This window comes from Metopolophium dirhodum, chromosome 2 (assembly GCF_019925205.1).
Source record: "Metopolophium dirhodum isolate CAU chromosome 2, ASM1992520v1, whole genome shotgun sequence".
NCBI classification, from domain to species: Eukaryota; Metazoa; Arthropoda; class Insecta; order Hemiptera; family Aphididae; genus Metopolophium; species Metopolophium dirhodum.
Window position 1 is genome coordinate 25,198,171 of NC_083561.1, and position 26,040 is coordinate 25,224,210.

General features: G+C 28.9%; 1 long non-coding RNA gene and 5 other non-coding genes across 6 annotated transcripts; 5 read left to right on the forward strand and 1 right to left on the reverse strand.

Moving 5' to 3' along the window:
- Positions 1–7,418: 7,418 nt before the first annotated feature.
- Positions 7,419–7,490, forward strand: Trnaq-uug (transfer RNA glutamine (anticodon UUG)). Its single transcript has one exon. It is a non-coding gene; the product is annotated as a tRNA-Gln (tRNA).
- A 2,456-nt stretch (positions 7,491–9,946) lies between these two features.
- Trnaq-uug (transfer RNA glutamine (anticodon UUG)) lies at positions 9,947–10,018 on the reverse strand. The gene has a single exon. It is a non-coding gene; the product is annotated as a tRNA-Gln (tRNA).
- Positions 10,019–11,727: 1,709 nt separating this feature from the next.
- Trnaq-uug (transfer RNA glutamine (anticodon UUG)) lies at positions 11,728–11,799 on the forward strand. The gene has a single exon. It is a non-coding gene; the product is annotated as a tRNA-Gln (tRNA).
- A 6,397-nt stretch (positions 11,800–18,196) lies between these two features.
- Positions 18,197–19,917, forward strand: LOC132938615 (uncharacterized). Its single transcript, XR_009663923.1, has 2 exons — positions 18,197–18,558; positions 18,669–19,917. It is a non-coding gene; the product is annotated as an uncharacterized LOC132938615 (long non-coding RNA).
- A 3,515-nt stretch (positions 19,918–23,432) lies between these two features.
- On the forward strand, positions 23,433–23,504 carry Trnaq-uug (transfer RNA glutamine (anticodon UUG)). Its single transcript has one exon. It is a non-coding gene; the product is annotated as a tRNA-Gln (tRNA).
- Positions 23,505–25,472: 1,968 nt separating this feature from the next.
- Trnaq-uug (transfer RNA glutamine (anticodon UUG)) lies at positions 25,473–25,544 on the forward strand. The gene has a single exon. It is a non-coding gene; the product is annotated as a tRNA-Gln (tRNA).
- The last annotated feature ends 496 nt before the right edge of the window (positions 25,545–26,040 follow it).

Consider the following 26,040-nt stretch of genomic DNA (forward strand, 5'->3'; position numbering starts at 1 on the left):
TGCATTCAATACACTTCAAACTATATATTGTTTTACTCAAATATGTTGTGAAAATGTAATTTTCTATCAAATTGTTTGGCCATTCAATCGTTTGAACTTAATCTTGGCGTTTCTTAAGCTATTTTTATAATAATAAATATATTATCAAGTTTAACCTCTATACCTAGATCCAAGAAAATGATTTTATATATATAGTTAGTAATTTACTATAAGTTATACCTATATCATATAGTATAATCCACCTGTTTGTAATACTGGTATACATAAATCTATATTTATGTTTACTGTGGACCTCGGATTCTCGGTTCTGGCCATATACCTACTATATACGATGCACATAAGCACATTGTTCGCATTCGGATACACCTAACGTAATATATTATGTAATAATAATAGGTTTGTTTAAAACGGTATTCACATAATAATATATTATCGTTTATTCGTTTCCATATATTATACACTGCAGTTGCGCGGCCGAATAATAAAAGTCCGTTTTGATTTATGCGATATGGACGCGTTCGGCGAGGGCCGCTCTTGCGCTGCCGCCACCACAAGAGTTATAACTTAGAAGTTATAACCGTTTTCCCAAAGACTTCGCATTGGGCTCTTGGTCCTTACACTGCACGGATGCGCGCGCACCCCGAGTAATATTTAACAGCCTCTGCATGCCTCCCCGGTCTCCATTTTTTTCATTCTATCCCACAGCCGTCGCATAAATCACCGAAACGATCGTTCGTTCGGTCTTTAATAATAAAGAACTCTGTCCGGGGGACGAAAATAATAATGGGGAAAAAACATAAAATAGCTACGGAGACTTAAGAGATATCCACCGAGAGCAAAATGTCCGCCAAACGCAATGGGCGCAATATACGTGTATAGATAGGTATGCCGTGCTGCGCCGATAGAACGTAATACCTAGATACAATATATAGATAAATATATATAAGTACATTGCAATCATCTTAATTCAATTGGTTTGTAGAGTTATAATTATTTTATTATAATGTATAAAGTGGTTTTCTACACATAATAAAGGAGTTTTTAATTTTAACTTTATAAATACATATTATATCACGTGTAAGCCATGATAAAAGATACTAATAATGAGTATAATAAGTCATCGGATAATATATTGTTGTTAATTTTTATAAATTGTACAGATTATCCAAATCCAAATTTAATTGTAGATACATCCTTGTGACGTTTCAGGTGAAATCAATGACGTTCGGATTCACTAATATAGATACTGATTAATTATTCTATGATATATTATTTTTACGTATAAAATATTTGGTTTGAACTAATAACGTCCTGGGGGTCTATTCTCGAAAATAACGACCATATACGTTTACGTAATTACTCGTACACGAGCAATTTATTACCTTTGCTCGTTAATCCCTATATAAAATATAGTCAATATTTATAAGTCCAACTCTATAAATTATTTTCCTATAGTTATAAGTGTAATTTGTACAGTTGTATGATGAGATGTTAAATACTTAAATAGTATAATATTTTAATAATGTTTTTATAAAAAATTCCTTATCATAATATGAAAACTGCTATAAACAGTTCATGTAATACACGTTAATAGTAGGTATGCATTATGTACCATATACTATAAATCTTCATATGCGATTATTTTACTTATATTTTGTCAATGTTCAATTTTAATTTTACAAACATATACATATTCTTAAATACAATGAACTACAATGTAAATAAAGTATAATAAACAGTCGTGCATAGACAAGAAGAGTACGGTTGTATGAATTAATAACTGTATATTTCTACAGTAAGGAACCTAAAAATCATGTATAGGTGACTTATAGGTGTATGCGTTTTACCTTGACATGCCACCCAAAGCTTAATCCTGGAAAAATGTGCGGCGATTCTCGTAGGACTGTAGCTGGTAAAAGATGATGAGTGCTGACTGACGACAACTGATGATTTACAATATACGTATAATCAGCAATTGGAACTTAATTTTTTTATTTTAATGGAATATCTTCGAAACGTCATTGTTTGCGACACGGAGACGCGACAATGGTTTGTTTGAGAACTGAATGAGAATCGAATGCTACCAACGGACGTTGAGGAAAAGGTATGTGAATATCAATTATTTGAGGCAGATTTACGCGGCAATCATTTTTCAAAGGCTGGCCGACAGGAAATATCACAATAGGTACTCATTGTTTCGGAAAACACATTTTTGAAAATATTTTGTTCACATAATTTTAAGTGCGAAAACAATTTATTTTTAATGTTGTTTATCGTTATTATTATTTTTTAAGTCTTTACATTTTTAAATGACAACGTACATTTTTTTTTCATATTATGACGCAGAATATTATTCTGAATAATTTATCTATCAAATTTCGGACGAGTAGTTTTTTAGTTATATAAGTATTTAAAAACTGTATGAGCAGTGTTTAGTAATCAACCAAAATTTTGCAGGGTATTCCTATTATACCAGTATACCATCACAATCCATTCTGCACAACACAACTTTAAATAATTATAACTTATAACTCATAAACTACTGGTCCAAAATTTGATTTTCATAGATTTAAAACTCCAACTTCCAAGTATTCTGGTTTGGAGCATAAATTTAAAAATGATAACGATAACAAAATACAGTAAAAACAAATTATACGAAATATGATTCTGAGACGGTCTGGTCTGTTTGCCTAAGATATTATATATTTTATATTTGCCATTGTTAAATTGCAAATCCCTATATATTTCCTTTTCATCTCTTACAATCAATATAAGATTAAAAACTCATAAGGTGAAAAATAATTTGAATTATGTTCGCCACTGATTATTTATTATAGTGCTCAGCTGTGTCTATTCAATGAACGAGAAAATTCAAAAACAATAGTTTGTTGATACTTGATTGCAGGCTTCCGGGGCGTACTTTCATACCCTATATAATATATTTTAACTCGTGTCTCTGGTTAATAAACGTCAATACGTGTGTAATGAGTTGACTAGTTATTGACTGATGAAAATATGTATTATGGTTTATGAGTTTATGAAAATAACTAGCGTGAAAATATTAAAATATAGTAACGTATCGTCAAAGATCTTACTGCAGACTTTGTACCTTGATATTATTAAAATAAAATATATAGCACCGACATGGTAGTATAGCGGCTCAACTCGGATTTATTTTTATCATAATAAATATTTTTTTCGAATTCAATATCAGAAAATGTTTGGGGTTTTATGTGCCCAACACATGTGCGACGCCGTGGCGTGATGTTATAAATCTGAAGAAATTTTCAAGTTTTTACGACCTTTCAAAGGATTAGGTTTTCCTGAACCGTCTTGTCCTACAATACCCATTGTTTTGAAATGCCGATCCGTTTTTACGACCATTCATGGCCGTCGTTTTTATACGCGTCGCGTACACTCATACGAGGGGAGCTTCTTAATATTATATCATATACAAATACACATATAGGTAGATACGAACACATATATTAAATATGGTAGGTATATATCATTCGGCTCTTTTTTATTTCCAGTAAACGAAATCGTATATAAAAATAAATATAAAACATCGCTTCGAGAATTATGGAAAATATTCTGTACCGTGAATGTTGTACGTGGTTTTTTTTTTGTTTCTTTATACTACCGCGATCGGTATATAACTACCTACCTACATGTACTATACGTCTATACATATTATAATATATTATAATTTAATATCGTTATATACCAACAAACAACAGTACACCCGATTTGACCCGACTTATCATACAGCCATAATTTATTTCTCCAAATGGTCGTGGTCTGCGCCTTACCGATGGCCGACCTACTTGGCTGCCTGTAACCGTGCCAACCATCATATTATATACGTGTATTATTATAGCGACATAGCGACCATGTGGGCTTCTCGTGTGATTTTTAACCAATTATAATAATTATATTGTGATTTGTGTTGCTCTAATTATACTATACTATATGTTTTTTTATTTTATTATTTTATTCTATTGTTATACAATTTACTTGTTTATAATTTTATTGTGTTGTAATGCTTGTTAATACCATACAATAATAATAATAATAATTGTGTTGTAGAACTATGGCCGTGTAACTCAAAAACGAATAACCGTCGATACTTGGAATTTTCACCAGATATTTATGTTAACATTTTCTGTACACGATAAAAAATTTCAAAATATTTTAAAACTTAAAATTGTTAATGGACATTTCACTTTTTTGTTATTTTTCTTTAAATGTCGTTGAAAAAGCAGATCTTTACTTCAGTTACCAAAAAAACCGTAGTATACCTGTACAATATAATCACGAATTTCACATGCCGCAAAAATGTATTTTCCACTAGCGTGTTGACGCGTTTAATAATGACAATCGATAATAATATAATAATATCGTACAAAAACCAATTAAATAGGTAACATACCAAAACGTTTATTTTTTGTAAATCATAATAGAATTTGCAGTATAACAATCTTATAATCTTATAATCTAGCGTTTGAACGGCTGCAACCCTAGTCGGAAATACCCGATTGACGAGGGTCACTTTTTTTTTGGTTCAATAGTATTTGATACCTATATTACTTATAGGTTCGAGCGCAACAAAATAAGTGTCGGACGAATCGCTTCGTCCGTTTGCACATTTAGCGGCGCTTGGTTTTAACCGCTGTGGTTACCGGGCCTGTCCCATCCATAGACCTATCAACTAATGGACAGCGCTTAGAGAGAGAGACCGTTGGACGAGATACCAAAGAGAAAGAATTATGCGTTTGGGCATATCATGGAGGACCATTTACATTACGTTTTTTCATCCATACGTATTAAAATATTACAGCCATGATAAAGATATAGAATACAATATTATGTAAAACACATGGCTGAAAAAATATAATGCAAATAGTCCTCCGTTGATATGCCCAAACGCATAGTTCTTTCTCTCTCACTCTATATTATCATCTCCGTGAACTATTGGCAAGAGGGGGGGGGGGGGTGTCAGGCGCAGCCCATTAGTTTATAGGTCTACTATGGTCCCGTCACACCGGAGGATTACTGCAGGGTCCCGCAGGCAACTCTCGCGCACCGCAGCTGTCTGTACACGTGAGGTGTAGCTCGGCTGTTTTCAAACTCACGCGACGTCTCGACCGAAACTCGCGCTGGGCGTACACGACGTCGGCCGAACTAAACCTCACTGCGATTTCCGACACCTAACCTGCGGCGGCGACGAGACGGGCGGCGTCGTTACTGCCGTGTTGACACCAACGGTCAACAAAATGTATAATATAACGCAACTTTTGCCAGGGCCACTTAACGGCTCGACCGAGACCGTTTGCATCGAGGCGCGCCGGCAGACGGTGAATCGATTGAACTGGACCGGCGAATTCACCGCGACTTGCCGATGACACGATTTTCCCGGTCGGGCCATTTCTCAGCTCGTGCAGGAAAACTCGGCGCATCGCGATCGATTCGGTGAGCGAATCTCAACTTCGGACTATGTATTCTGTGCAGTTGTATTCGACATGATCGTGGATATACGCTATTGAATACCTATTGGCTATTGATATAATTTATTATATTATAATATTTAAGGAAAGTGCGCTATAACTTTTAGAGTATAATGAATAATAATTGTTCGTATATTGTTCGTTGACCGTTGTAACAATAATACAGGAATAATAATATACTGTGACACAGAAACAAACAATATATTTTTCAAACACTAGGTATATTATAGCCGCCCATACCAACAAGATTTTTAAAACATTATTTAAATGTCAAACATCAGTTTATCAACGTTGGTTTTTTTCATTATCGGATAAGTCAACATACTATTAATTGTATTATTATTATTATTACCTATTGTATAGACAAGTACAGTATATTTTTTCTTGAGCTATAAATATAAATAATATTATATATTAACTATACTATTACAAACTACGAAGTCATAATCGGCGCATGTGTATGTTCATCTCATTTATCCTATTTCATCAATCCTAAACTACTTTGGTGACAGGTCGGAATTCCGAGTCCAGTCGTAAACTTTAACGTCGTTTTATATACACAATATTATATATACAATAATATGTATTCGACCCTCTGGCCAAGAGGGTTCGTAAATACGCTCGATTTTTGGAGAGAAGAGGAGAAGTAATCATACATAATTCACGAGATGTTATCACAGAGCCATTCGATTCTTATAAGGGGGAATTTTCGAAGGAAAAAAAGCGTCGTTTTTATTACCTACGTCGGACCGTTGTTGTCACTGCGGACCCATAAAACGTGACCACTGCCTTAATTCTAGAACGCGCCATCTTGTAATTAAACTCTTAACGACACATTAAATCGAAATAAGTTGATAATATAAAGCCGAGGCGCATATTATATTTATATATATTATATGTACCTACGCTAAAGGGATTTCCGGATCGTAACTGCACTTTTCATTATGTGTACACAAACTTACGAGAGAGTATCGTACACATACATTTTATATATATATGTGTGTAATGTTTATATATTATATTATATAGTGTCGTATTATATTCGCATATATATATATAACTTCTTAGATGTACCATGTACATAATATTATATACTTGACGTATTCGAAACACCAAATTATATACTTACTTATATGTAAGTGTGTGTTTCTAAATGCATTCATTGTGAAAATATATTATTGCCAGTACCAGACTTGGGGGCTGCTTTCAAAGTACCAACTCTTTCCACTTTTCACAATAGATAATAGAACATGGATAGGCCATGGGTATATTAACACAATGGGGTGTCGCGGTTTTTTTTTGTGGGAGAGAGAAAATATATTTTATGAATATTCTCGCTCCTGCATGGAGCACTATTTAAGGTTGTACTCAAATAAAATCACCGATATAATCGTATTATCTATAATCGTCTATATATTATATTAAAATTATAATGAAAAATATTTACGCCATATAACCTCAAAATCGATAGTAATAAATGACCGCTTATAAGCTCCAATTGCCTATCATCTCTTTATTATCTATATGCTTACAGCCCGAAAAAATTAACCACATAAGTAAAGACTGAAGGATATATTTTTTATTGATCTCAAAGTATAAACTCAGCATCTGTAACCATATTAATTATATAGTTAAGTAATTTGCAGTTATTTACAAATATATACGTATATGAATAATTAGGTACACTACGGTAAAAGTAAACAGTATGGTAACTTTATTTATAAAGCTAATTTTAAAGGTTTACATCTTTCATACTCTTCATACTACATTAATATTAAATCAAATTTGGACATAACTTCCGTTGTTATTAGTTATATATTAATACAATATCAATTCTGTAATGTGTATCTACTAATGTGCCATACGGTAATATCCGCTTAAGTGTGCTCGTTTCGTTAACGTTCTCGTCGCGGTTCCATGGTGTAATGGTTAGCACTCTGGACTTTGAATCCAGCGATCCGAGTTCAAATCTCGGTGGAACCTACAATTTTTTTTGCAATTTTTTTTAACGATTTTCGTATTTTGATGTTTGATTTTGTTTTTATGCTTATTAATATATCTGTAATAAGTTACATAATAATTTTTATTCCTATATTAGAGAAAACTAAAAATTAAATTTCTAATAAAAAAAGAGTGTCTCAGAGTTCGAAAAATTGTACATAGTCATCTATCTTTCTGAATAGCATTGTTTTAGAATATACTGTAATAGTATTATTATACTAATAATTCTCCACATTCTTAGACACGTTTTAAAAATATATATCTAATTAAAAATGTTGAATTTAAATCTTAAACCGTGGTCTTAGGTCATAAATCATGAGATGACTGAGGACTGAGATGTAGGTGGATAAAATATGTAATAAAAATATAGTTGGTATTTATTATAATATGAATTTATAAAAGCCGTCAAGTATACTTGGTGTAATCACAGGTAACCACTCTAGGTAACCGTAAACAACGATAAGACCTTACTCGGAAATATTGTTCACATCCTCCGTACTCGATAACAATATTAATTCGATATTCGATGTAATATATATATTTAACATCAGAAGATGATATAAATTCGTATTATTCGATTGGAGATTGAAATGATAAATGAAACCCATTTAAAAGGTGTATACCTATTGTAAATTATTTCTCATACGTAATAGGTTATTTGAGTAAGCGGTGAGTTCATTGTGAATTTTTAGTGTTCACAATAATTGTCGAATTGTATTATTATTATATGTGGTCTTAGCACATAATATCATTGGCCCGACCTACATTAATAACTTACTTTGCTAAAATCTAACCATATTACTATTTACTATACTACACATGTCTTATAAAATATTTGTAAATTACTGTCTGTGGGCTACAGACTATAGTATGGGTATATTATACGATACAATATAATAAAGTATAAATAATTCTAAAATAAGTATGATGAGAACCCATATTATAGTCATCGTGACACAACAGTAATAATTATAATAATAATAATAATAAAAATAATAATGAGGACCATTTAGATCTCAGCCCATCAGCCCAATGTAATTAAGATAATATAAATTGTATTAAATAAGTACGAAATCGGTAACTTGGTGGTAGGTAGTTGTAGGTGCTCACAAACAAAGTCTACGTGCAGTCTGCTGCCTAATAGTTTCGAACAAATTATTCACAAAAAATAAAATACACAATTTACAATATTTTACTGTATACACACTTGGGATTATAAATTATGTAATCATAAATTTGACTATTAATTGCGACTATATTCAAACTGAACGATAATGATAATTATAATAATACTATTTTATATTATACCTATTGTAATTGTAGGGCTATATATAGACGATCTATTATAAAGACGATTATACAATTATTATAATCAAATACAAAAAACACATCAAGATCAAGTTTTATTGGATATTATAGGGTCACTATATATGCACAAGTACCTATGGCTATATTGTATTTATTTATTTATTATACATAAATAATTAGAATGGGGATAGATCGAACGATGGGAACAATTATTAATATCGACATGACGGCATTATACAGACGGAAAACTTTCAAATATTAAAATTAATTACAAGTGTGCGTGTATATGTGGTAGGTTATGCTTGCAAAAAAAAAAACACTCGCTTAAAAATCCTATTATCGCTTTTGCTGTGAATTGTACATTATTTATCCGGCGGCGAGTTTTCGTGGTACTGAGTGGTAGTGCATACCAATATATACCATCGTACCGGCTGGCGGCACAATAGGCCCTGGCCCAATTTCCGTTCAATAAAGAGAAGGAGATGAGGCTGCCGAGGCATATAATATTATAAATTATAATACAAACCAGTAACCACGCACTGATGATAATTATATTTCAAGTCTACCTAATTCATAAATTATAAAAAACGATGTTTATAAATTGTACCCATGCTACTGATTACAATTTATATTTAGTACTATTGTAATACTATAGTTAATATTTATTGTCAAGAGCCACTAGTGGGTGGCTTCTTATCACGTACTCATGTATTATGGTAACCCTTATCAAATATGCTTATTGTGCATATGTACATAATATATGTACAGATTGTATATAATATTATTGTGTAAAATAAAAAAAAATACTTATTAATCACTAGTTATTATGTATTATAATAAATATAGTGATGATGATGAATATTATTATAATATATTTTTAGAATTTGTTATGTTTTTCTTGATATTAAAATTGTACAAAAAATAAGTTAAAACGTTTAAAAATAGATTAGTCCTAAAGGTCGTTCATAGGCTATTTTAACTAGTGGGGAAAAGTTCAGCAGAGTGTACGGCTAACCATAATCTACTGTCTAGTTATTACACGTAAATATGTAAATCTAAAAATAATCATGCGCACTTATTTTTTTTTTCATTGAGATCACAAAACTACGAATAAAGTATACAAAAATCATAGGTCCCACCGAGATTTGAACTCGGATCGCTGGATTCAAAGTCCAGAGTGCTAACCGTTACACCATGGGACCTCGGTGAATGATAATCAATAAACGTTAGTATTTATTATAATATGAAAAGGTAGGTTAAACTTAAAGCTGGATTCACATATAGGCTCACAGCTACGTCGTGTGTCGTGTCACGTCGATCAAATCGTATTGTGATTGGACATTACTTTTTTTGGTAATTACCATGTAATAACCAAATTACAAACGAGTACACCAAGAATTAGAACCCAGATTTTAAACCAATACGGTTACCAGATGTAACAGTAGTTACCAAGCCCTCACACTCGCACAACAACACACACAGCGTAGATGTGAATCTTTATAATATATAGTTACTGGTTAGGACGCACGGTTAGGAAGTACCATTGTTATATGTATGTATAGCTGACCTATATTAAGGGATTTGATAAGGAACGATTTAAGGAGTTCGGTATAGGCAATTTTCTAAGTATTGGGTCGTGCAAATGTGTGCGTAGTAGAGCTGACGGTATTGAAAATAATTTTCGGTATTACGGTATACCGAAAACCCGAAGTGATACGGTATACCGAAAACCGAAATTATACGGTATACCGAAAACCCGAAGTGATACGGTATACCGAAAACCGAAATTATACGGTATACCGAAACCGAAATTATTCGGTATACTAAAATACCGATATGGTACGGTACTACGGTATACTGAAATAATAAATAAAATCTACCGTTTAGACGATATTTTACGGTTGCACCGAAAATGACGGTTTTTACGGTGTTCCATTTTTCAAGATTTTTTACGGTATTTCTAGGTATACTGTTTAGATGGTATTTTACTGTATGCCGGTATATGCTATGTATAGTATACCGAATATACCGTTAGCCCTAGTGCGTAGTAAGTGACGGTTAGTATGTGTAACTAATAACTATATGTAAAAGAAATTTCCGAGCATTCCCGCACGTGCATGCTAAGGTTAATAAGTAATACCTAACGCACTACACGAATATTAATTATTTTGTTTGTATCAATATTTTGCCGATTGTATTAACCAACATAGATTTCCGATATGGCGATATGAAATTTCTGAAAACCTATTTAAATTTGTTATGAAGTTACTTGAAATCGGCATTCTTACATTTTTAAATCAATGTTTATAGTTCATTCTTATAATTTTTTTAAATTTCAGAGTTTGATTTCAAAAAGGGGGAAAGTAAGTAACCGCTTGTTGACGTGTGGTAAAACTTTTTGTTAAATGAAGAAATTAATTAAAGTTTAGGTTTAGTACATTTTATAAAAACTAAAAAGGATAAAACACAAATATTAGTCTATTTAGAATCTCGAAAAATATGTCTTATGAACATTAAATTATTATTGGAAATTCCAAAACGTTCACACAAAAATCAAACTCTGCTGGCCAATCATGTAAGGTTTATCTAAATATGAAAAAATAATAAATTATTTATATAAGAATAAGATCAGTAATATGCTGAAACATAATAAATATGCAAAAACTCACAAAATAAATATTAATTGTTACTTTCGTATACACACCGCAGTACCTAGGTACTAATACTTCTGTATAACTTCATTAGTGTATTTCCGGCGTACTGTTACCTATAAATGTTCAGCACATTAAATTTCGTTGAAGTAAGTAGGAACATAGTAAGTACAAGACGTTAAACGCAACCAAACATTTTAGGTTTAACCTACATTTTTATATCGCAACAAATAATTACGTTTTCCATCAACATTCACCGCGGCCCCATGGTGTAACGGTTAGCACTCTGGACTTTGAATCCAGCGATCCGAGTTCAAATCTCGGTGGGACCTATGATTTTTTGTACACCAAAAGACCATAATACCTATGGTGTCTCGGTCGTATAATAAAATACTTCTATTAGATTGATTTTTATCTCCAAACGTCGTTTTTCTCTAAATATTTACTAAAAAATACACTTTTTAGACTGACAAATTAATCTTGTGTTAATTGTAATTTTTTAGTTTTAGTTATATACTTAATTTCTTAAGTTTTACCAATGTGTGTATATTATAAGTTATACCGAAGCATGAAAACAATTCAAGAACCTTTGATCCGTTGAGCTTATATTTATGTTATCTAACCTCATTATTTTAAATTTACGGGGCTTTAATTTTTTTCAAACTACTTTTATAAATAAGTTTTAGTTGGGTAGCACTATACTAAATTCCTTCCCAATAAAATTATTGCGTATATGTGAACAAAATTGCACATTTAAAAATAAAAAATAAATATATTAAATATTATATAATATAACGCTCAGAACGCTTTTTCTGAGAACAGTTTTATAATTTTTAATTATCTATTTCATAAGTTCAATTCAAAATTGTTCACGGATATTTAAGTTTTGCATTTTAGATATCATTTTTATCTGGATACGTTATTTTTTCATCTTCCATGAACATTAAATAACTTAAAACAATGTTTATCTAGATAAAATAAAATCAGTATATATATTATCTTGATAATATCAATACTGGACTAATAAAGTGCAGTTTTAATTATACATATGTTATACAAGGCTGGGAATAACCAGTTAAAAAAGTTAAAAAATTAAGTTATTTTTAATAAAGTTACATAACGAGTTACTTTTTTTAGAAGTAACTTTTAATTTAACGAGTTAAATTTTTTCCCCTGTTATGGGTTAATTAATTGTATTATCACCATAAAAAACCACAGATTTAAAATATATACCATTTTGTAATAATTAATTTTATATAAAAAAAAAAACAAATATTATATACAAACATAATAAGTTATAAATAATAATTTATAATAATGGTTATAATATTGCATATTCACACATTATATTTTATATAATATTATAAACAGAAAAGTTAGAGGTAACCGCGTTATTGAGAAAAAAATAATATAACTATTTACTCGGTAGGTATCCTATAAAGTATACAGTATACGTATACTCATTAATCATTATTAATTAATAGTTATTAGTTATTACTTATTAGGTACTTATAATTATACTTTTATTCATTTATAGAATTACTGCTGGAATTGAATAATATTTTATATTATATATGTGTAGGTAATAAATTATATTCTAATAATGAATTTGAATATTATATTTTAGCTGTGGACCATTAGGTAACCAAATATGTGAATTTAATTTAATAATTTTTTTGGATTTTATCATTGATTAAAGTATTAAAGAATATGATCAGGTATACTGAGCAGGTAGCTGGTTACAGCAATTCGTTTTGATAAATACATTTATTTAAAACTATAAGACCTGTAGTAAATTACTATGTTATTTGTTAGTTTTTAGAAAAAGTAGGTATGATTATTAATTGTATAAGAGTAAAAAAGTACTGAAATTAATTAAAAATTAAGTATTGTAACTTTAAACTTAACTTTTGACTAAGCATTTATCTATATTAACTCAACTCAACAACTAAAAAAATTAGTTAACTTGCCAAACCTTGTATGTATAAATATAACATTTTATCAAAATAATATAACGATACAAATAATTAATATTGGACAGTATAAAAACGTAAACCTCAAGTAGAATTCATACAATAAATATTATTTGTACAACAACTATAAACACAATTATATTTAAAAAACAATTGTATTAATTGTTATAACGCTTTGTGAGCGACTGAAGGGGTCAAGAACGTATTCATCATGAGAGATTATATAGCACATAATATTATACTATAAGATTATTGATATTTACAATAATATTATATGTGAGTCGCGTTTGGTGACGTAACGATAACATAATTTAAAGTTTAAAATAAAAATCAAATTATGGTATACAATAAATAAATAATAAATAAATAATTTCCATTTCATAATATAATCATACAACTTGGTTGTAAAATATTATATCAATGTTTTTTATTCATAACCAAATAAGGCAACGTTATGTACTAATTTTATTACAATGATAACGATATGGTATTTATGATTAATTACGTATGTTCAAGTCAACAACACAATGAAATATAAACTATATGCATATTATTAATATAATTATAATAATTTATTATTATTGATGTTTTTCTTTTAACTTTTTATATTTTCTTCATGACACAGTGTGCTCAGTCAGTGGCGTAATTAGGAATTTGTCCTGGGGGGGGGGGGATATATATTTTTTTACACACAAAATATTAAATTTTCAAGTACATTGGTGAGTATATAATATAACATGTAATATTATGAAGGCTCTGGGGGGGATCTATCCCTCTCATCCCCCACCTTAATTACGCTACTGTGCTCAGTTGACAGTCCCAATAATGAACTGCTTTGTGTTATAGAACGTAATATACTTACAAGTACTTGCAAGCTGGTCTCTATTATAATTTATAATATATACTGCTACCTATAAGGAATGTTAGTATTTAAATTTAAATTATCTGAACCATGGTTCTAATGCATTATACCAATGGTGATTACATTTTTGTAAAATAATTACTTAATTGTTTTTGTACAATGATTATTATTATAAAGATTATCTGACCGCGACAGACCATTCGGCTCGATATAGTTCCTTCGACAACTGTCACTCTTAACGTAGCCAGCTTAATACGTTACAACAGTTTCTTTTCAGCTTTTGGAGCAATACCCTGTCGGGCAGATTTACGCACTAGCTGGAAAGATAAACACATAGCATTGGGTGTTATCTATAATATTATATCCATTGTTTATACGCCGAAAAACTTGAATTCTTATTGTGCGTGATTTATAAATATTAAATAGTTCGATTAGTACTTGAATCTTGACTTGTTTATCAAATTCCTAAACATGTCACTCAAAATCATGAAATTGTATTCGCTATTGGTCATGGCAGTTCTTGTGGGATTGGTGGCATCAAATTGTAAAAAAAATGATTACTACTCAAGGGAAATCTGTGTCCAAGCATGTGAGTTTACGAAAATGTTTCGCAATCGTTATGTTGAAGGTAGATGTAAAGTATCAACTTCATATAAAATCAAGTATGGAGAGGCTATTACTGTCTACCATCATTGTTGGAGATGTACCTTCAGAAATTTGTATTAACGCATACATTTCGATCAGGAGGCCAAGATAGAAGCACCTAACTTTGTGTCATTTTCTTAGTTGATATTTTATAATATTCTATTTATGTTAAATCACTGCACAATTAAAAATGGCACAGTGATATAGAGTCTTATTATTATGCTTATTATGATATTGATATATTAGAATAATATATAGTTATATTTCTAATTTGTCTAAATGTATAATATAGATATTAGATAGGTAATACTATAGATAATATAAATTGGATTTAAATATAGTTTGTTTAGTGTAAAAAATAGTTTAGTCCTCTAAATTAACTGATATATTATGATATACAAATTTGTAACAATAATACTGTATGATATAAGAAAAAATAAAAATAAAAATGTTACACTTTCAAATTTAGAAACTTTGTATGTTGTCAGCCTGTAAAATAATTTTTATTACGTACTTACATTGGTCTTAAATCATTACTGCTTAAATACCACAGCTGAGTATAGACTTCTATATTTATTATTTTTTAAGTTGAAACCAAATAAATATTTAAACGTGGATGTAGTTTTAGTCTTTAAAAGCCCTCTACTACGAAAATGGTAAAGGTCGAAGGAAAAAAATCCAAATATTTTCCGCCCCACAGTAGCAGGTAGTAATTTTTTTTTATTGGATAACCCACGGAAACATAGGCCATTGGGTGTGGGGGAGGGAACTGTAGGTTTTTTTTTAATTGGGTAGGTTGTGTGTGTTGTGTTTTGGCAGAATTTCTAATGGGGCACCCTTAGGTTTCTGCCATGTCCCGGGTGGGGGGATGGCGGCACTTGTTCTCTGGACACCGTGACTTGCCTTAGTCCGCTCGGCCACTCCGTCTCCCCGGTAGTCATTTATTATTCTAATAATGTTATTAGTTATTACCTTTATCTTTATCTTCCTAAAATAACAATTAGTGTCTATATAATATATAATTTTAAAAATATAATCAAATAATATAACATAAATACTTACATAATAGCAACGATTTTATGGGATTTCAAATTTTTAAACATCAATAAATAAGGGTTAAGGTAGACTACACAAAATGTTGCATAATTTAATATTTTTTTTTATGTTATAAAAATATACAGTTAAACCTTAAACATTTTAACCAGGTTAGATTTTTTGTTGTACATATACTTGAAATTATTATTATAATATTATAACACACACAACCACGTGCACAATTATAATTAATATTAATATCTATAAAATGTCCGTCTGTATAATACTATAATGTCGATATTACTTATTTTGTTAATGCAACTCAAATAGTATCTTTGTGCGATGTATAAAAAAAATGCCAAATAGATATTAATTGTACATACCGTAGTGACTAATGGTTTTGCAAACTAATCTACACTTATTTGCGCCTATGCTCTTCATATTATTTTTTCATTACATTGTACGACTTCGAGACTCTCGCTGGCCACCACTGCACTACACTACCTATATCGCCGTCACTAGAGTCAAAATTCTGGGGTAGCAAAAAAATATTTTACAACATAAATATTATATTTTGTATATATTTAGTATATTTATAATTTTAACTGAATTTGGTTATATTATTAGAATATATATCTAGTACACATTGTAACATAAACAGAAATTGTTTTAACGATGATATTTTTTATGTTGTGTATTGCTGTAAGTTACGACTAACAAGTGTACAACTGTAAGAACAAATCAAATTTTTCGAATAATAAATATTGAATTTAATATTGTAGTAGCAAAATTACCCCTTATTGCGGTACCCCCCAGTGACGCCCATGCAGTAACGCACTCGGGTATGCGGTTGCTACGAACGTAAGGACGTAAGGTTAGTCGTTGCAAGTTTTGGTGGCACAAAATGTACTATCTCAAGTCTCAACCATCGTACTAATTATACCTATACAGCTATACTACATCAAGTATCAAGTATCAATGTCGTGATAAATGCGTACCTATGAATATGTTATCCGCAGAAGATCCAGAATACTACAGACTTCAGTATTTATAATCAATGGTACCTATTGCTATTAAAATAATTACATATATGTATTACAATTATTAATTTTTAATAATTATCAGCTCATATAGCTCACATTTTTGGTATGAATATATTTTTACAATATTGACAATAACAGTTATAGAATATATAGGTTTGGTTAATACATGCATGTAGCCCGATGTAGGTATAATATTGTACATATTGCACTACCTACTATAGATCGGAATAATATTTTAATTACAACTTTATTTATTGAAATGTTGATGATATTGCAAATATAATCTAAAAAAAGTGTTTGCACAATTTTGTTAATAATACAAATATAAGTAAATAAAAAAGTATTCATTAATTTTTTTTCCCTATGGCAAGTCTAATATTAAAGATTAACTTTGCTTGAATTGTCATTTACATATATTATAAAATTAAAAGAAAAGTGAAGAAAAACTTTTCTGTCTCATTTTTTTTTTATAAATTTTTTGTTGTGTTTTAAGGATTTGGATTATCAGAATGATCTCTGGATGGATAATGGTGTTTTATGCTATCTTGCTGAATATGTTCACCCTTTTTTTTATTTACTATTTTTTTTTTTTTATAGCAATATTCTTTCTGTTGAAGTAAACATCACGGTTGTGTTGTCTTTACAGTATGTTGATCTTTTCTATTCTTCACTCATGGACGTGTTTGACTTTATGGATTTTGTTTTTATTTAGCACCGGGAAAATGTTATTTAACGGCATATATGTTTTTTCTGAGTGAATATTATATGCATGTTGAATATATAATAATATTTGAAATGTGCTGGTATGTATATTGGAAGAGTTTCCAACTTTAATTTTATTAAGATTGCTGTTTTTGATAATTGGTTATCAGCTGTTATTGGAATATTGTAATATTCGAAGTTTTAGTTCGATTATGGCATTATACTGAGGTTTTATACTAACCTTCCAAATTAAATTATTCCCGTCACATTTAATAAAAATTGCTTATTGAACTTACTCATATTGTGTATAGATTGTAATTATTTACTTTCAATAAAAATATAAAATACATAAAATTAAGTTGTATACTAGTCACTTACGATATTCTTACATATGACCGTGTGGCCAAAAATATAGGTAAATTAAATATTGGGAATTTGGATTCCGCAGCCAGCCGCAGATCAGAAAATACATTATTTCCATTTCACATATTATATTCATACAATTTAGTGGTTGATTGTAAAATATATCAACGTTTTTGTTCACAACCAAATAAGGCAACGTTGTATACTAATTTTATCACAATAATTGCGATATGGTATTTATAATTAATTACGTTTATTAGTCAACCGCACAACGAAACATAAATATTAACTATAATTAACATAATTATAATTGTTATTGATATCTCTCTTTAATCTTTTAATATTTTTACTGTGAACGCAGTGTAGAAGTTACTTCAGTTTCTTTTTAGCTTTTGGAGTAATACCCGCTCGGGCAGACTGCTTAGGAACACACGAGCTACAACTTAGAAGGATAAACTTATACGTGTGGTGAGTTATTTCATTGTTGTACGCCGCAAAACTCGAATTATTATTGTGCGTTATTACTAATTATAAATACATATTAAATAGTTCACTTAATGCTTGAATCTTGTGTGCAGATAAAATTCCTAAACACCGTCAGTCAAAAATCATGAAATTTTATTCGTTATTGGTCATGGCAGTTATCGTGGGATTGGCGGCATCAGATTGTGGAAAAGATGAATACTACCAAAATGATATTTGTATGGAGCACTGTGCTTTTCCGATATCGGCAGATGATCGTTATGTTAGAGGTACATGTGTATTATCGTCTAAATATAAAGTCAAGTATGGATCGTCTGGTTTTGTATGGCAAAATTGTTGGAAATGTACCCCAGATGTTTTACGTTATTGATAAATTTCGATATAGAGACTCCTAACTTTGTGTTATTTTTTTGTTAATATTCTATTACATTCGATTTATAATGTTAAATAGCTAACAATTAAAAAGTCACAGAGTCTCAATATTATACTTTTTATGATATTATATAGTATTAAAATATCTAATGTATCTTTAAGTATAATATTATACTAGGTATATATTAATATAATATATAAACTGGATTTAAATATAATTTGTTTTGTGTAAAAATAGTTTTGGTCCTTTAAATTAACTGATATATTATGATATGCAAATGTATAACAATAATACTGTAATGATGTAAATCAGGGGCTAAAATACTGTGTTCCCTGATATACTTTGTGTCCCCTGAATAACAAATGACATGTGTGTTCCAAGTTTTATAACGTGTTTTTAGTTTTATAGAAATAACAAACATTAATCATTTAATATTTTAATTTACTAGTTACCTATTCTGTTAACTTAAGTTAATTACCTACCTACTTATTTTATTTCTATACTATGGACAAGTTTGTTATAAAAAAAAAAGAAGAAATGATAATGGGTCAATTCAAAGTAATTAGGTACCTGCTTTAGTATAAATTAACTAAACATGCAGGTACATAGAATATTTAAATTATTCTATGCTGTGTTTATTAAAATATAATATTGTTTATATTGTAATATCTACTGAAAAGTTGACTAGTAAGAGCATCGTAATTTATAGAATATTGTCATAATATTATATAATTATATAGGTATAGGTACTATAGCATATTATAAATATGTATTGATGTTTATTTTAAGTCTAAAATATATTAAAATACCGTCAAACGGCCGAACTTGGGGCAGTTTTGAAATTCTAATGTAAATAACTTTAAGATTAATTAATCTAGACATATTTTCAATGTAATATTATTTTTAAATTAAGGTTTGATACTTTGATGTATTGATATCTGTTGCATTTGAATCATACAAATTATTCCTTCTGTGGTTTTTTTTTTTTATTTTACTTTTTATTTAACACTATGTTAAATTTTTAAAAAGTACGAGACAATTTTCTGAATTTAACAAATATATTTTGTACCTGGTAAGTATATATTAACATATAAAAAAAAATAAAAACATTCTTGTTGACCAATTAAATAAGTCCTTATTATAATAATAAAAAAATAATAACATTCTTGTCAGGTATTCAATAATAGGTCGGTAACTTGCTTGTTTACCAATTAAATAAGTAGGTATTATAATATTATGTAAATAACATTAAAAAATCAGGGTTGAATAAAAGTGGACTAAATAATTTGGACTACTTGGACTAAATAAGTAAAACATAATTTACAGAAATATATGCCAGATTATAATATTTTATAATATCGAGTAGTAAATGAACACACATCCGAACATATTCTTTATTATCAATTTTTATGTAAAACGTTTAATTAAATGAGTTTTAGTGTAAGTTTTCGTACCTTTTCAAAACAATAGATATTAAACTAAAAATTAATACTTTCGTTTAAAATTTGATGCTGTAACACTATCAAAGTGATTTCAAATATTGTCAAGATAACAACAGAATATTTGTATCACATTAATTAATTGAAAAGAGACCGTTATGGAGATAAAACTAAAAGATAATATTTTTGGCCCCCATGTTAAACACACGCCCCAAGTTGGCCCGTTTGACGGTATTAAAAAATTTAAGTTATTAAACTGATTATTATATAATCATAAATCGGATTTTAAAGAATTAGATAGTTATTTTTCCTTATAATAAATATAACTAAAATGATCTACATACATAATAATATATACATATAATATTATATAATAAGTATAACAGTTTATTTAACAAACCCAATATTATTTTCTAAACATAATAAAATTTGTTTTTTAAAAACCTTGAATATTCTTATAAACTATTTTGTTACATAAATTATATTCTAAATTGATGGTGATAACATACAAAAATATTTAAATATTTTTCAATTTACTACACATATAGGCTTTTACTGCTTTTAGTGATTTAAAATAATTAAAAAAGTTACCTCACTAACTCACTTACAGGGTAAGTGGTATATTAAAGAGGGGGGGAGATTTTGTGTGTTACAACATGTTTTTTTGCTATAGAAAACTGTCAAAGCCCAAAAGTAACAGTTAAATTAATAAGTGTGTGGTGTGTCCCCTGAAATCAGATGTATTTTTTCGACCCTGATGTAAATAAATGTTATAACTACAAATCTAACAATTATGTATTTTATCTGACTGTAAAATAATTATCATTATGTAGAGTTTCGTTTGGTCGTAACTCATTACTGCTACAGATCACAGCTGACTAGAGTCTACTATATTTATTATTTGATCAATTAAAACCAAATAAATATTTTAAACGTGGACGCAGTTTTTGCCTTTAAAAAAACTACTACGAAAATGGAAAAGGTCGAAGGAAAAAAAATCCAGTAATTTTACTATCCCCATCAATAGATAGTAATTTATTATTCTAATAATGTTATTACTTATTCCTTCATCTTCTTTATATAACAATTGTCAATTATTAGTGTCCATAATATATAATTATAATTTTTCAATATTTATGTAAGCTAACCTTTGTATAATCGACGCTAAAAATATAATATAATATAAATACTTAATGACTTATATTTTGTGGGATTTAAATTTTTTAAACATCAGTAACAAATAAAGGTAGGTATTTGGTAGTAAATTGTTTTGAAAAAACTATGCAATAGTTTGCATTACTTAACAACTTTTTTTTATGTTATAAAATTATAGATTCAATTAAACATTTTAACTAGGTTAGATATTTTGTTGTACATATTTTGTATTATCATTATAATATTATTACACACACAAGCGCACGCATAATTATATAGTTAATTTTAATTAAACATATTGAAACTATATATAGAATATAAGAACCGTAGTGATATTCATAACCAATTATGTATTAAGCAGTAGGTACTTAGCCGTATTTTATATAATAATATAGTGAGTAGCTCATCTACACCTACGATTTTAATAAAGTTAAAAATTATATACAAATTATATAAAAATTAAGTATTTATATTATCATATTAGTTTTGCTCGAATTATAGTCGAAGAACAATTTATCATTATACCAATTTCTATTCAAAACTGGGTAAATTTAAATTGTATATTTCGTGTAGGAAAATAGTAATATAGGTACCAGCGGTGGCCAAACCACGGCTTGCGTCTTAACATCTTTAGGTACCTACTAATATAAATTAATAATAAGAAATAGGTATTTTGATGTTTTTCCTGCTCAATCCATATGTTAATTCCTACCGTCTGTAAAACTTAATAAAATAAAGAATTAATAAAATATTTATATTAACTATCTTACATATCTTGGTCACCTGGGTGTCTCAAAGTTCGGTACCTACCTATTTGCGCGAAGACATGGCCATTTTGCTGGTACTTCTCTATTATCTATAATTGATTATTACTCTGATACAATTTTTATATACAATACGAAATAAACGTAGGTATAGCTGTACCTATGTGAATTCTGGAAACCTGAAATTTTAGTAAGTAAAGTTATTCTTTTATTTTTAATAGAACACTATATTAGGTATAGTGTATTATATAGGTATATAAATAAATTGTGTATAATGTATTACCAAACCATCAGAGTCTGGAAAAATCTCGTCTTCATAAAAACATTGGACCTGATGATGACGTTGCTGTTTAACTAAAGTAGGTACCAATAAGATGAGAAGTATATCCATACAATCAATTTTAATTATATATATTTAAAAATATAATAATAGTAATAATAATAGGATAGGTATTAATACACAATAGCAAAGAAATATAATATGAGTTTTTGTACGTATATGCATTTTAAACAAAAAATACCTATAGAAAATATCACTCGTATTATTATATATTTAATATATATATTATATAAATCAAAACGTTCACATTTGTATCGTAATAGGTAGGTAGGTAAGTCATTTTTTACTTATAGGAGTAAATTCTTATTTTCAGTATTTCAGATCATTTTTTTTTTGTTATCAGTGGTCAACATTAGATAAGGAATGAAGATGACGGACACAAAAAAATAGGAATTTAAGGTTCTCCTAAAAAATTATAAAATAAGTAATATTTATTACAGCAATATGCTGAAAAATGAAAACTTTATAGATATGCTTTAAACTAAAATTAACAAAATTGTATTTTCATGCTATAAGTATACACCACTAAGTTGTTGGTATTAAGGTATCGGTTACTACTGGTTACAGCAGTACCTAGGTATAATACCTAAGTAATAAACTAATAAATAATAAGTAATAACGTACTGTTAAATAAAATGTTAACTAAATTTAGTTTCTTTTAACTTTAAGTAAGTAGGTACCTCCTTAACATCTAACTTAAGGTTTTAAGTTTATCGTACCATTTCATGCCTATAGGCATTAGGTAGATATCGAAACAAATATTTACGTTTTTCATCATCAGACATCGCGGTTCCATGGTGTAATGGTTAGCACTCTGGACTTTGAATCCAGCGATCCGAGTTCAAATCTCGGTGGAACCTTCAATTTTTTTGATTTTTTTCCATCACTTTTATATTATTATTTAAAATGTATTTGTTAGTTGTTACCACAGCTTAAATTTTTTTTTATATATTCTACTGCAATTACACCTAACAGTCTTACAGGTGGAAAATAATATTAATATTAGGGTACCTAATTATACAAAATAGAATATAATATAAGAAAATCTTCTAAAGAGTAAAGATGCTTGATATATTGTAGGTATATTACTATTTTATTAATTGTGTAATATTTTGTAGTTATATTGATAGATAAATACGTACACGTGACACGTCTGCAGTGAACAAAATAACTCTATTATACATAATAAAATAATCAATCTGATATTCCTGCGTGATTCATGTGAACACATATACAGGTAGGTATATTATTGTATTAGCCAATAGGCACCTATAAAGAAAACCTTAAGATTAGATAGGTGGTTGAATCAAAATACTACAATGATACATTAATGTATTATAGGTACTCATTGTCCACAATACAATGTAACAGAATATAGGTAATAGGTATAGTATATCATCTATTTTTTTATAAATAAACAATTTGCCGTTGTCCAACTTATCCGTTGTTTTACAGCTAAGTTTTAGTGAAACAGAAAATAATATTATAAATTTGTAATTTAAATTATGTAAATTAATATTGGTATTTTACATTGATACATAGTGCAGGTGAAATGAAAACGTAAACTCAAATTATGGGTAGGTACGCAATAAAACTATAAAAGCAATGGTATTGCTATACCTATAAAGGAAATATTGACGTTTGTCAAATATTCTCATTGATTATAAATGTTGATATTATAATATTATACGTTATGGGCATGGACCAGTTGCGCCCAAGGCCTAAAATAAAATTTGTAATTTAGGCAGTATACCTATAATATTGCACCGTTTATATAATTATATGTATCGGTCAATTTACCAATAATTATTGGGCTTCTCATTTTCACCGTCAACATATCGACAAAAAAATGATTATTGATTCGAGCCTCGAGGCCAATATTCTATAGTTAAATGTAAAATAATATAAAATATATAATTTTTATTAATACACATTTTTATAAAAATAAACTGTAATATAGAATAATATTTAAATATTGATTTATTTAATTGTAATTAAATATTTATGTAAATCTATATTAGATTAGAAATATGTATGATTTACCTTCATGTTCATTGTATATAATTGTATAATACAATTGTACATTAATGTTATATTTTTATGTACAGTTGAATTAAATAAATATAATTTGTTACCTAGCGCATCAATTATTGATCTATCCCTGAAAATTAGTAATTACCAAACGCAATATTGGTCTATCGGATCCAGAAAATTACCGAACGGAATAATCGGTATATTACAAAAATGTGATATTTTAAGCGCAATAATTGCATGAACAATATTATTCTAACGGCCTCCATACGAATAATGATAATTATTCATGATAATCAAAGGAACAAATTTGAATAATATACACACACAGGTTGAAAGTCCCTGAATTACCCTATTAATATATATTTATACAATATATTATACTCAATGCGCTATTATAGTATTATGTTTATAAATGTTGAATGCACATAAGATAATAATAATACAATGTTGAATGTAGGTACTATATATATTATAATCATTGATTCAATGCTATCATTTTGTAACAATTTATTTCTATAGCTACGCACGCTGCATAGACACTGATCGTTTAAGTTAGTTATATGGTAGTATAGAATATTATTACAATACTATTAATTATTATTTATTTGCAATACATAAAATACAACACTGTAGGTATAAATTATAATATTATACTATATTATACTATATTATACTATATTATACTATATTATACTATATTATACTATATTATACAATATCATAATATTATTACGCTGTAATAGTAAAAGAGAAAGTAGACTTAAATAACATTGTATTCCTGCCCCTCTCATCTCGGTCCCATGGTGTAATGGTTAGCACTCTGGACTTTGAATCCAGCGATCCGAGTTCAAATCTCGGTGGGACCTATAATTTTTGCAGTTTTTTTCCTATTTTTTTTTTTATTAAATTGAAAACTTATACACTACATATCACAATATTTATGTTATTATATTAAAATAAATCATAAATTGTTATTAAGCATTATTCGTTACACCTTACACGCAGCTTCGTAATAATAATATTTGGCACTATACCCACAGCTAATTTCAAATTACACAGGTCCATTTCAATGCCCCCCCCCCACTTTCGAAATTTAAACTTCTGACCACGCCAAACGTTTGTGCATCGTTTGTGCATAAATGTGCAACAAGTCCAATCGTTTGTGCACAAAAACTGAAAGCTCTATCCCTAAAACAAAATGGGGGGGGGCATTGAAACGGTGGCCCCCCCACATTGAATATTTGGATTTTTGAATGTGCCAAACGTTTGTGCATCGTTTGTGCAGAAATGTGCACCAGGTCCGGACGTTTGTGCACAAAAACTCCCAGCGCTATCCAAAAAACAAAGTGAGGGGTATTAACA